The 10,611-nt window shown below is 34.4% G+C and overlaps 1 long non-coding RNA gene across 1 annotated transcript in view; it reads right to left on the bottom strand.

The window, feature by feature from the left end:
* LOC118746625 overlaps positions 1–10,611 on the bottom strand; it is a 19,938-nt gene that overhangs the window by 317 nt on the left and 9,010 nt on the right. The window contains exon 2 of the long non-coding RNA XR_004993862.1: positions 8,826–8,829. This is a non-coding gene — a long non-coding RNA (uncharacterized LOC118746625). The remainder of the gene's footprint in view (positions 1–8,825; positions 8,830–10,611) is intronic.

Below are 10,611 nucleotides of genomic sequence, written 5' to 3'. Positions count from 1 at the left end.
TTTTTTTGTATTTTTGATAAATTTTGTATTTTTATTTTTTGGTCATATTATAACCGTTATTTTTATATTTTCAGTCTGCAGTGCCGGATGCAATGACGGCCCGAATCAGATGGCTCTTGCAGTGTTTACTTTTCGCAGTAGTCATCCGCTGAGTCGAACCCGCCCTTCAAATTACTGCAATAAGCTGAGGTCCTTTTACGGCCGCACAACCAGTCGGCCGGGCCCACAGACCTCCTGACGTAGTTGGAAGGTTTTTGATGCTTCGAGATTAATTCTACCTTGACCGACCCTTGCATAACTTCTACCCTTGGTTTTAGGCAAGGATTTCATGCCGCCAGAAGCCCTCAGATCTCCTGACGTAGTTGGAAGGTTTTTGATGCTTCGAGAGTAATTCTACCTCGACCGACCCTTGCATAACTTGTACCCTTGGTTTTAGGCAAGGATTTCGTGCCGCCAGAGGGCTGTCTGGCTGATACCGCCATTTTCTGTCGCTGTACTCGATTGTTCGGGGCAAGATCGGAATTGCGCAAAGTCACACTAGTACCTACCACACTAGGACTCGGAAGAGGCCTTGGGGCCGGCATTGGAGGATGTCGCCGCAGTTTTCCTTCTCTTCACCAAGGTTCCACTGGCTACTGGAGTAACCTCCTTAGACCTGGCTGCTTGCTGGATGTAGCGACAGGAGGTGAGGGTTTCCCCGCCCCCTATTCTTCCTCCTTCTCCTTCCCTTCTGGATTTGTGAAGGAGGACCAACTGCGTCAAAGGAGGGTCGTTGGCAGCGCGCTGCTTCTCGAACCACATCCCCTGCAAACGATTGGTCCTCTTCTGACTCTGAAGAAGAGAGGATTGGCATTAGCTCCGAACTCTCCTTCAGGTCGCGCTTCTGGTCTATGACGCTGGAGACTTTGGCAATGATTGGGGCCTACAAAATCCTTGCCCCTGCCGCAAATGCGGATGAACTCATGTGGGTACCATCTGTAGTATTATCATACAAACGTTGGTGGGTATTTCAGGTGGTATGCCATTCGGGGGACACACACACCAAATGGATTTTAGTCGCCTTTTACGATAAGCATGCTTTACTTCGGGTATATTATATTCTCGCACCTAGCCTATGTTGCTTTGACAACACTGAACAGCTGATGGTTTGACACTTTATCCGATTTTACCAGCAAAAATTCTTCGGGTGAAACCTTGCGACTTCTGACAAAGAGAGGACCTATTTTACTCTCCCATTTTTCCCCAACTTTGCTAGAGAACCGAAAGCGGGAAGGATTTATGGCAACCAACCTCAACAACCACTCGAAAACTCCATGGTGGTCTCCGTACTTAAGAAAGGCCAAGTGAACTGGGTGCTCAAAGGACTATACCATTTTTCTAGCTTGATATACAGTAGGCACAAAACACGATAGGGCAAGCGAAGATGGTAAGCTTTAGAAGCCCTAACAAAAGATAAAAAACAGTTCCAATTAACAACTAAGTCGCTAAGAGCACGTCTTCTACTCGCCACACACTTACCGAACTCATTCGTTCAGACCATGGAGATGATGACTTTACATACACTTAGACCAAATTATCTGATTGGGGCATTGGAAGATGTATCTTTTCGCTAGCCAAAGTCAGATGGGTTTTCGGCTTATTTGATCGATACAAGTCACAACTGGTGTGTCCGGCCTTATTACAACAGCGAGAGAGGTTGATGGTTGTAGAGGTAATGAAGTACACCGTAGCCATAGCCTAGATGCGGTTAGTGTGGATGATAGCTCGGGTAACATTTATGGCCAAGAAAGGAAAAAGTAAATACTCATTCGCTAAATCGTTTCGTTCTATCAGCTTAACCACCTTTAAGCTAAAGGCGATGGCGAAAATTATTGATAATGAAATCAAGACAAACACTTTGAGACTCAAATCCCAAAAAACAGTCACTATTCTTTTAATAAGAATAAGAATCGTCCAGGTAATGAGAACTTGTTGTCACCCGACATGGTGAAGTTAGTTTTGGGACTTGTGCGGCCGTAGAAGAGCTCGGTGGTGTCGCACCTCTAGTTAAGGGTGAGGCTATAGGGGTTTTGAAGTTTGAAGTTGTTCGTTTTGTATACATAATTGTTCGGATGTGGCGGCGGAAAAAGGGGCTCGCCCGCCTTGCTATAGATCTGCTGTACGCCCGTAGCAGCAAGTGTTCAAGCTGCATGAAAACCCCCGCTATTTTTTTAGGCTCCGCATCGACTTAACAGTTTTTTCTGAAGTTAAATTGGAACTTTTACTTTGCACTCTTGTACTCATTTGTATTTAAATATTTTGATAGCTCAAAATACGTATACGTAGGCATGTATATGTATATATCGAGAAATGTATCGATAAAGCTAAAAATGTTCAGATATTGATAAAGTGTCGATTAATTAAATACACTGGACCACAAATTTCAACTTTTTCTCTTTACCAGAAACGCCGTTATGAAATTCTTATGTAAAATCACCCCCTGATTCCGAAAATCAAGGTAATTTTTAATTCTATGGTACCGTTTTTGAGATATTTGCAATTTACCGTTTTTGCAAAAAAAAAAAATTGGGTCCACTTTATCATATATATCTCAAGAACGAATTAAGCAATTCCAAAACGGTAATAAAATTTTCTATAAACTGTGCATACAACACTTTTTGCTAGGCCCTGTAGATGCAAAGATAACGAACAATCATTACCGATTTTTTCAATTTTTTTTGTAAAAATATAAAAAAAATTGTACTTTGCGGGGAAGGATCTCGAAAACCTTTTATTTTTTTACAGATTTTTTTTTTCTCCCTAAGCTCTGTTGTATTACAAAAAAAATAAGCTATCATCGAAGAAAATCGATGCAAAACTACGTAAGTTATAAGCGATCAAATAAAAATACCCAGGTTGCGCAACTTCAATGTATGTACCTATACATACATACATATATTAAAGGTATAAAGTGCAAGTGAGATATTATCCGGATAAACGAATAACACCATAACAATGATAACACTTTTTCTTTAAATAAATCAAATAGTACTTTTAATACTCGAATTGTATTATAGTAGGTAGAGTGGTTGCATCGAAAGGAAGAGTGGTTGGGTTCGAAACCTGCTGTAGGCATGTAGTTATAAACATGTATTTCCGTCAGTTATGGGTAAGTATGCAGGTAGATTTTCAAAATTATAAGACACAGAAAATTTCTAAAGCCTACATCTAAAACAGGTAGTATTTTCTTTTCCCGGCTTGTTATAAAAAGGAACCTTTCTGTCTAGGTAAGATTTGATTTTTTCAATTTTATTCTTGTTCCGAGTATAAATATGAGTTAATGCGCTTTGAAACTTCATAACATCTTCAAGGCTCGCCGGAGATAGTTCAGTTCATAAGTCTAATTTCAAAACCGTGATTTATTAAAAAAAATAAAATGAGTAAAAGGACGCGAGAATTTGAGTGTAATAAGGATCCAGATATGTTCTGTTTCATGTGTGGCCAATATACTATCATAAGGCGACGAAGAGTGTTCTCAGATTATATCAAAACTTTATACTCCAAGTATTTTGGAATTGAGCCTAAAAGTGCTGAAAAACCATGGACACCGAACACTTTGTGTACATCGTGTCGAGTAGAATTGATTCAGTGGGAATCAGGACAACAAACAAAATTTGATACACCAATGATATGGAGAGAACCTACTTGCCATTCAATAGAGTGTTATATTTGTCAAACAAAAGTACTTGGCATTGGAAGATCAAGAGGAGTAACCTATGCTAGCGTACCTACAGTGACATTACCAGTACTACATTCAACGGCAGTTGCGGATCCAGTTCCATTGTCAACAGTAACATCTGAGTGCGGGGGATCAAGTTGTACTGAATTTCGCATGGAAAACGAAAGAAACAACTTAATGATTGGATAAGAGATTTGGAACTATCCAAGGAAAACGCCGAGATCCACACTTCTCGTATGCAGCAATTTAAATTTGTGTCATCCGATGTTAAGGTGACATATAGTAGAACTCGTCACGAACCATTTTCCAAACACTATACCAAGAAAGACAGTATATGCTACTGCAACGACATCCCTGGTTTATTCAAAGAGTTTGGTCAAACATATGATTCAAAAGAGTGGCGATTGTTCATAGACGGCAATAAACTGAGTTTGAAGGCTGTATTATTGCATATTGGTAACAAAAAGCCTTCTATCCCGATTGCACATGCAGTAAATACAAAGGAAACCTACGAGGAAATGCAAAAAATACTCAAATTTATCAAATATGAAGAGCATGATTGGAAAATATGTTCTGATCTCAAAGTCGTTGCAATGCTATGCGGTCTACAAAGTGGCTACACCAAGCACTGCTGCTTCCTCTGCATGTGGGATAGCCGAGCTCGTAAGGACCACTACGTCAGAAAGGATTGGCCGGAAAGAGTCGAGTCTACCGTTGGTGTGGATAACATTCAAATTGTCAAGAAAGAGAAAATCATACTTCCACCCTTACACATCAAGCTCGGTCTCATTAAAAACTTTGTTAAGGCTTTGGACAAAGAAGGCGAAGCATTCGACTATTTGAAAACAGTTTTTCCAGATATTTCTCAAGCCAAGATAAAGGAAGGTATTTTTGTTGGACCACAAATAAGAAAGTTGATCAACAATAATCAATTCAAAGGACTACTCTCATCAGTTGAGGCAGCAGCGTGGGAATCCTTTGAAAAGGTCGTTGCTTCTTTTCTCGGTAGACACAAAAGCCCTAACTACGAGCAGATAGTGAACGACCTAATCAATAATTATGCGAAAATGGGCGTAAATATGTCTTTAAAAATTCACTTTCTCCACTCACATTTGAGCTTTTTTCCGGCAAATCTTTGCGACGAAAGTGATGAACATGGCGAAAGGTTTCATCAGCAAATGAAATTAATTGAGAATCGATATCAAGGATTCTGGGACGTCGCAATGATGGGTGATTACTGCTGGTTTCTCATAAGAGAAACCGATCCTAAACTGAATAAGCGTCAAAGTAGAACACATAATTATTTCGACAACATAGTAAAATCAAATCAAGATAAAGATTGTTAGAATATAGTATAAACATAAATAAATTTAAAAAAATGTTAAAAATATGGGTAATTTCATTCATAAATCGAACTTTTGACTCAATAGAAACAGAGCATAGCTAGATATTTCACTCTTCTTTATACCATACATACGTTTTGAGGTATACGTTGAAATTGCGCAACATGGGTATTTTTATTTGATCGCTTATAACTTACATAGTTTTGCATCGATTTTCTTCGATGATACCTTATTTTTTTTGTAATACAACAGAGCTTAGGGAGAAAAAAAAAATCTGCAAAAAAATAAAAGGTTTTCGAGATCCTTCCCCGCAAAGTACAATTTTTTTTATATTTTTACAAAAAAAATTGAAAAAATCGGTAATTATTGTTCGTTATCTTTGAATCTACAGGGCCTAGCAAAAAGTGTTGTATGCACAGCTTATAGAAAATTTACCTTTTAAAAGCTTCAAACCGTTTTGGAATTGCTTAATTCGTTCTTGAGATATATATGATTAAGTGGACCCAATTTTTTTTTTTTTTGCAAAAACGGTAAATTGCAAATATCTCAAAAACGGTACCATAAAATTAAAAATAACCTTGATTTTCGGAATCAGGGGGTGATTTTACATACGAATTTCATAACGGCGTCTCTGGTAAATTTTGGCCGTCGACCAGTGATATCTTAGCATAAAGGATATCTTCGAAAAAAAAGTATCACCAATAAATATTTTAAAACCTTATGCATACATATGTCGATAATCATCGATAAACACTTCAATAGCGATATCGATAAATATGAACTATGTATGTGTGTAAATATGATAATAAAAATATCCATAACAAAATCGATAACTTCATCGATAACGGTATCAGTTACAAAAGTATAGGCGAATAAAACTACAAAGAAATTTCGCTGCATAAAAAATTAAAATGAAATTAAATTACTTTTTTTTGTTAATAATTCAATCTCTGTTCCCTGTAGTGCACCATAGGCAGCCTATTTCACATCAAAGTGGCGTGAGTGCTAAACACACTCAATTTCGTGTTTTTTTGTTTTCATTTTGAAGTTTCATATGCTTGCAATCCATTCACACCCATCCACTACCGATATGCCATGCCGCATATAAAATACTCGTCGGCGCCAAGTAAAATTATATGAAGCTTTTCTATGCATAAATATTGCATAGAGGCAAATACCACCTGATGAGAAAACTTATTTAGACCCTTTAGAGTTTAGGTCAGTACAAAGAGATTAGCATTGGCTTAGCAAATATCACGGCGTGTGAGCAACTTTACTTTCCTAGGTATGTATGTATGTACATAGTATAATTTATAAACACTTGCCATGCCACAGATCAAAGGATACGCTTTGATTACAATTTATTTACATGCTGTTTGTTGTTATGATTACACTTCATCGATTCAACTTTAAAACTTTAAAACTTGAATGCGAGACCACCAATAAAGTCGCCGGATGCATTGATCTATCAATAAGTAGTGCCGGTATTGGCAATTAACCTCCTGGCAGGTGGTGGTGGTGCTGGTGGCGTTGGGGCCAGAGTGGTTTGCTACATAAAGATTTATATATGTATGTATGTACTATATGTATGCATGTAAACAATGACGCCAAGTTGCCACTGTTAGTGTTGATTGTGAATAGCGTGCATTGTGTATGAATGTCTGTATAAGTATATTAAATGAATGCATTAAGACTGCATGTCTGGCTGTGTTGTGTGTGTTTGCGTGCAAGCGCTCTTGTGTGAACATATGTTTGCATCAGCTGTTCGCCTGTGAAGTCAGCTGCTAAATAAGTAGCTCAGCTAAATATAAATATATACAATTGTACTATCTACATCTATACATATGTATGTAAGTATGTGAACGGCAAAAAAAAATCGTGTGCTCATACTTTACGGATGATGTCAGTGAAAGCAGTTAAAAGTAATTGAAGCAATAGAAATTTGTAGCAAACGGAAAACGCGCTTAACAACAGATACAAAAAGATACACTCACGAGCAAAATAAGTTCACAGGCAGCCATCTACTAAATATGTATATATACATATGTATGTACATGCTGACGCACATACAGCGACGTCCACTTGAATAGCGCCTACTTTGTATCCTCAGTATTGAGCGTGTGCCTTTTTTATATTCATAAATTTTTCATTAAAAATATAGCGCTTTCTATAAAAAAATCCATGTAAATCCAATTTCCAACCTTTATACAAAATTTAAAACAATTAAAAAGATTTTGAAAAAATTTCAGTTTTTTGAAATTTTAAACTTTGTACAAAATTTGCAATAAGTCAAGAAAATTTCATCAAAATTTTAATTCTTTTTAATTTTCAAACTACAAAATTTATAATAATTCAACAAATTTTCAACAACACTTCAATCTTTTTCTTACTTACAAGCTTTATACAAAATCATATTAATCCGATTTGTAACTTTATACAGAATTTATAAAAATTAAAAAAAGAAAAATCATCAACATTTTAAACTTTTTCAAATTTATAATAATTCAAAAAATTCTCATTAAAATTTCAAACTTTTTCAAACTACAAAATTTATAATAATTTATCAAATTGTCATAAAATCTTTAACATTTTTATAATTTGTAAGCTTTATACAAACTTTATACTAGTTCAACAAATTTTCATCAGAATTAAATTTTTTTTTTTAATTTCCAATGTTTATACAAAGTTTATAATAATTCAAAAAATGTTCATCAAAATATCAATCTTTTTCACAACCCCCTGTAAATCTCATTTTGAAGCCTTATACAGAATTTATATTTAAACTTTTCAAATTTTCAAAATTTACACAAAATTTATAATTATTCAAAAAAATCTCATCAAAATTTTAAACTTCAAATTTTCAAAAACTATTAAATTTATAATGATTCAACAAATTTTTATCAAAACTTAAACTTTAAAATTTAAAAATTGTCTACAAAATTTATAATAACTCAACAAATTTTCAACAACACTACAATCTTTTTGACAAAACCATGTAAATCCAATTTTGTAACTATATTTATAAGAATTCAAAAAATTTTCATCAAAATTTCGAACTTTTTCAAGTTTTCAAACTCTACAAATTTTCGTATAAAATTTAAAAAATTTAAATCATTTTTCTTTTAAATTGCTTTCATGAAATTGGCTGTCATAAGCCGTTCAATTTAAGCATAATAAGATGGACGTTTCAAATTCAAATCAACGCGATTTTTTAGATTTCTTTTTTGTCGAGGGTTTTCTTCTATAATAAAAAAGGCAGTATGAAGAAAATGCGGAACGCCTTCAACAAAAAGAAATATCAAAAAAAAACCTAAAACTTAATGGGCTACAAAACTGTTTACTCAAAAGAATTCCACTTTTTTTAGTTTGAAATTCTTCAATTAAAAGAAATTTTGTATAAAGTTTGAAAATCGGATTATAGAGTATGCTATATTTTTATAGAAAATTTATAAACATTAAATGCACAAAAGGGAAACTATCAATACTGGCCATCAAAAGAGAACGCTATGCAATTGGCCGGCACTGTAAATTTTTGTCGGCACAAATTCAAACTTTTTGTGAAAACGAAAGAGTGGGAAGTGCACTTGTTTACTTGCACATATGCACGGTTTAGTACATGTAGTCACACACATACATACATAGAAACATATGTACATATACATACTATGTGTATGTATGCCGATATGCATGCAGTTTCGCTACTTGGCGAATTATGGAATCGGGTAAAAATTTTTATGAATGAAATACACGCCAGTTCATTGAACCGAACTTTAGCTATACAAAGCATATTTGTATATGTACCTACAAACGGTACATACATACATATGTTCGTGTGCTTTTATGTGCTTTGCATGCATGCTGGTGCATTCATACACACCTACATACATACCTGCATACATACATATAGATAGTATGTGGAGACAGACAAACCCACATATCATTCAGCCAGACCGTCACAGTCGCTAAATACATACTCATACTGTATGTACATATATATATTTGTATCTGTTACCACTGATTACTGTGCATAATAAATACTTTTACAAATTAAATAGACTACATTGAATGAAATTGTGCTCTTTATTTCTCAATCTATCAAACATGCATCTACATATATGTATGTATGTATCTGCTTTACACCCACATGTATAGTATCCCTGTACATATGCACATGTTTGAGGTCCATCCGACACTAAATAGTTCTGCAGTTAGAGGCGCTTGCAGCCGCTTCATTCATGCCAGCACTTGTAAGCAGGGACCGTAACATTAATTCATTCTTTTTATTATTATTTTTTTTTGCTATCAAAAATAATTGTACTCATTTTTCGACATAATTATAACCGCTATTTTCAGAATAAATTTTTTAGATAATAAAAGATCTAAATCTGCCGTAAAATTGCAGTCTCCATTATAACGGTTAAAAATGATCGAAAAAATAACAATTTTGCAATGATCTAGAAATAAAAATCTCGATATTTAACGGTTATTTTCGGTCCCTACTTGTGAGTAGTATATATTATACTTACGGTGACCATCCGTAATAGTAATTTCCTTTATAAACAGTTATTATTTTCTAATCTGAATGCCTGTGATTCGAAACGAGGAATAGGTACAGTGGACAATTAGTGGACAGTAAGTTTTGGCTATTTTTTTGGCTTATTTAATGTTTATTATTTATTTTATGAAAGTAAAGCTTTTTTCCTAAAAAAAACATATTTCCAACTTTGTGCAAAAAACTATAAAAATTAATTCTGCATGTTTCACCGAAATTTCAAACTTTTTAATTAGAATCTTTAGAAAAAAAAAATTGGCTTGCAGTTTGGTAACTCATTAAAATTGAGGATAATAAAGTGCGAGCGGAAAGTGCTGCTCATTTGCTTCTCTTTCATAAAAAAAAGGTCGAACATACATACATTGTATGAAAAAATGCGTCACACCGTCAACAAAAAAAAAAAAACAAATGCCAAAAATTAGCTGTAAGACATACCGACTTAAAATTGCACTTTTTTATACTAAAATTTAACGAATTTTTTTTAAACATATTTTACGGGGTAAAAATCTCGAGAAAAATATCCTACAAATTTGTGATGTTACTATCAGGATACTGTTTCAGGGAAAATAGTGTGGAAAAAAATTTGAAAAATTTTTTTTTGTCCCGTATTCGGCTCTCATAAATATGGTCACCCTAATTATACTCACTGTTTTTATATGTCCGAGAAGAGGTAACTTACAACAAAATCGATCGCTATATCGATAACGATACAGTAAAAAAGGTGGAAATAGCAATAAATAATATTGAAATTGAGCGGAAAATGTTCATACCGAAGTCGATAATTATATCGATACCCAACAAGCAACCCCTTCTTAAGACCCCGAATTTAAGCACCTATTTTTCTGGTATGAATGTACTACATGCATATAATACAAACACACATATGTACGTATGAATGAAAGGATGGCTTATGAATAATTATTTTTAACAAGAAACACTTACACACATGTTTCGTTAAATATTACAAAAATTATATATTATTCAAAATATTTTAAAAA

This window comes from Rhagoletis pomonella, unplaced genomic scaffold (genome assembly GCF_013731165.1).
Source record: "Rhagoletis pomonella isolate Grant_MI unplaced genomic scaffold, Rhpom_1.0 Rhpom_scaffold_00011, whole genome shotgun sequence".
Lineage (NCBI taxonomy): Eukaryota > Metazoa > Arthropoda > Insecta > Diptera > Tephritidae > Rhagoletis > Rhagoletis pomonella.
The sequence above is the reverse complement of the archived record's forward strand: the minus strand, read 5'-3'. Positions and strand labels throughout refer to the sequence as shown.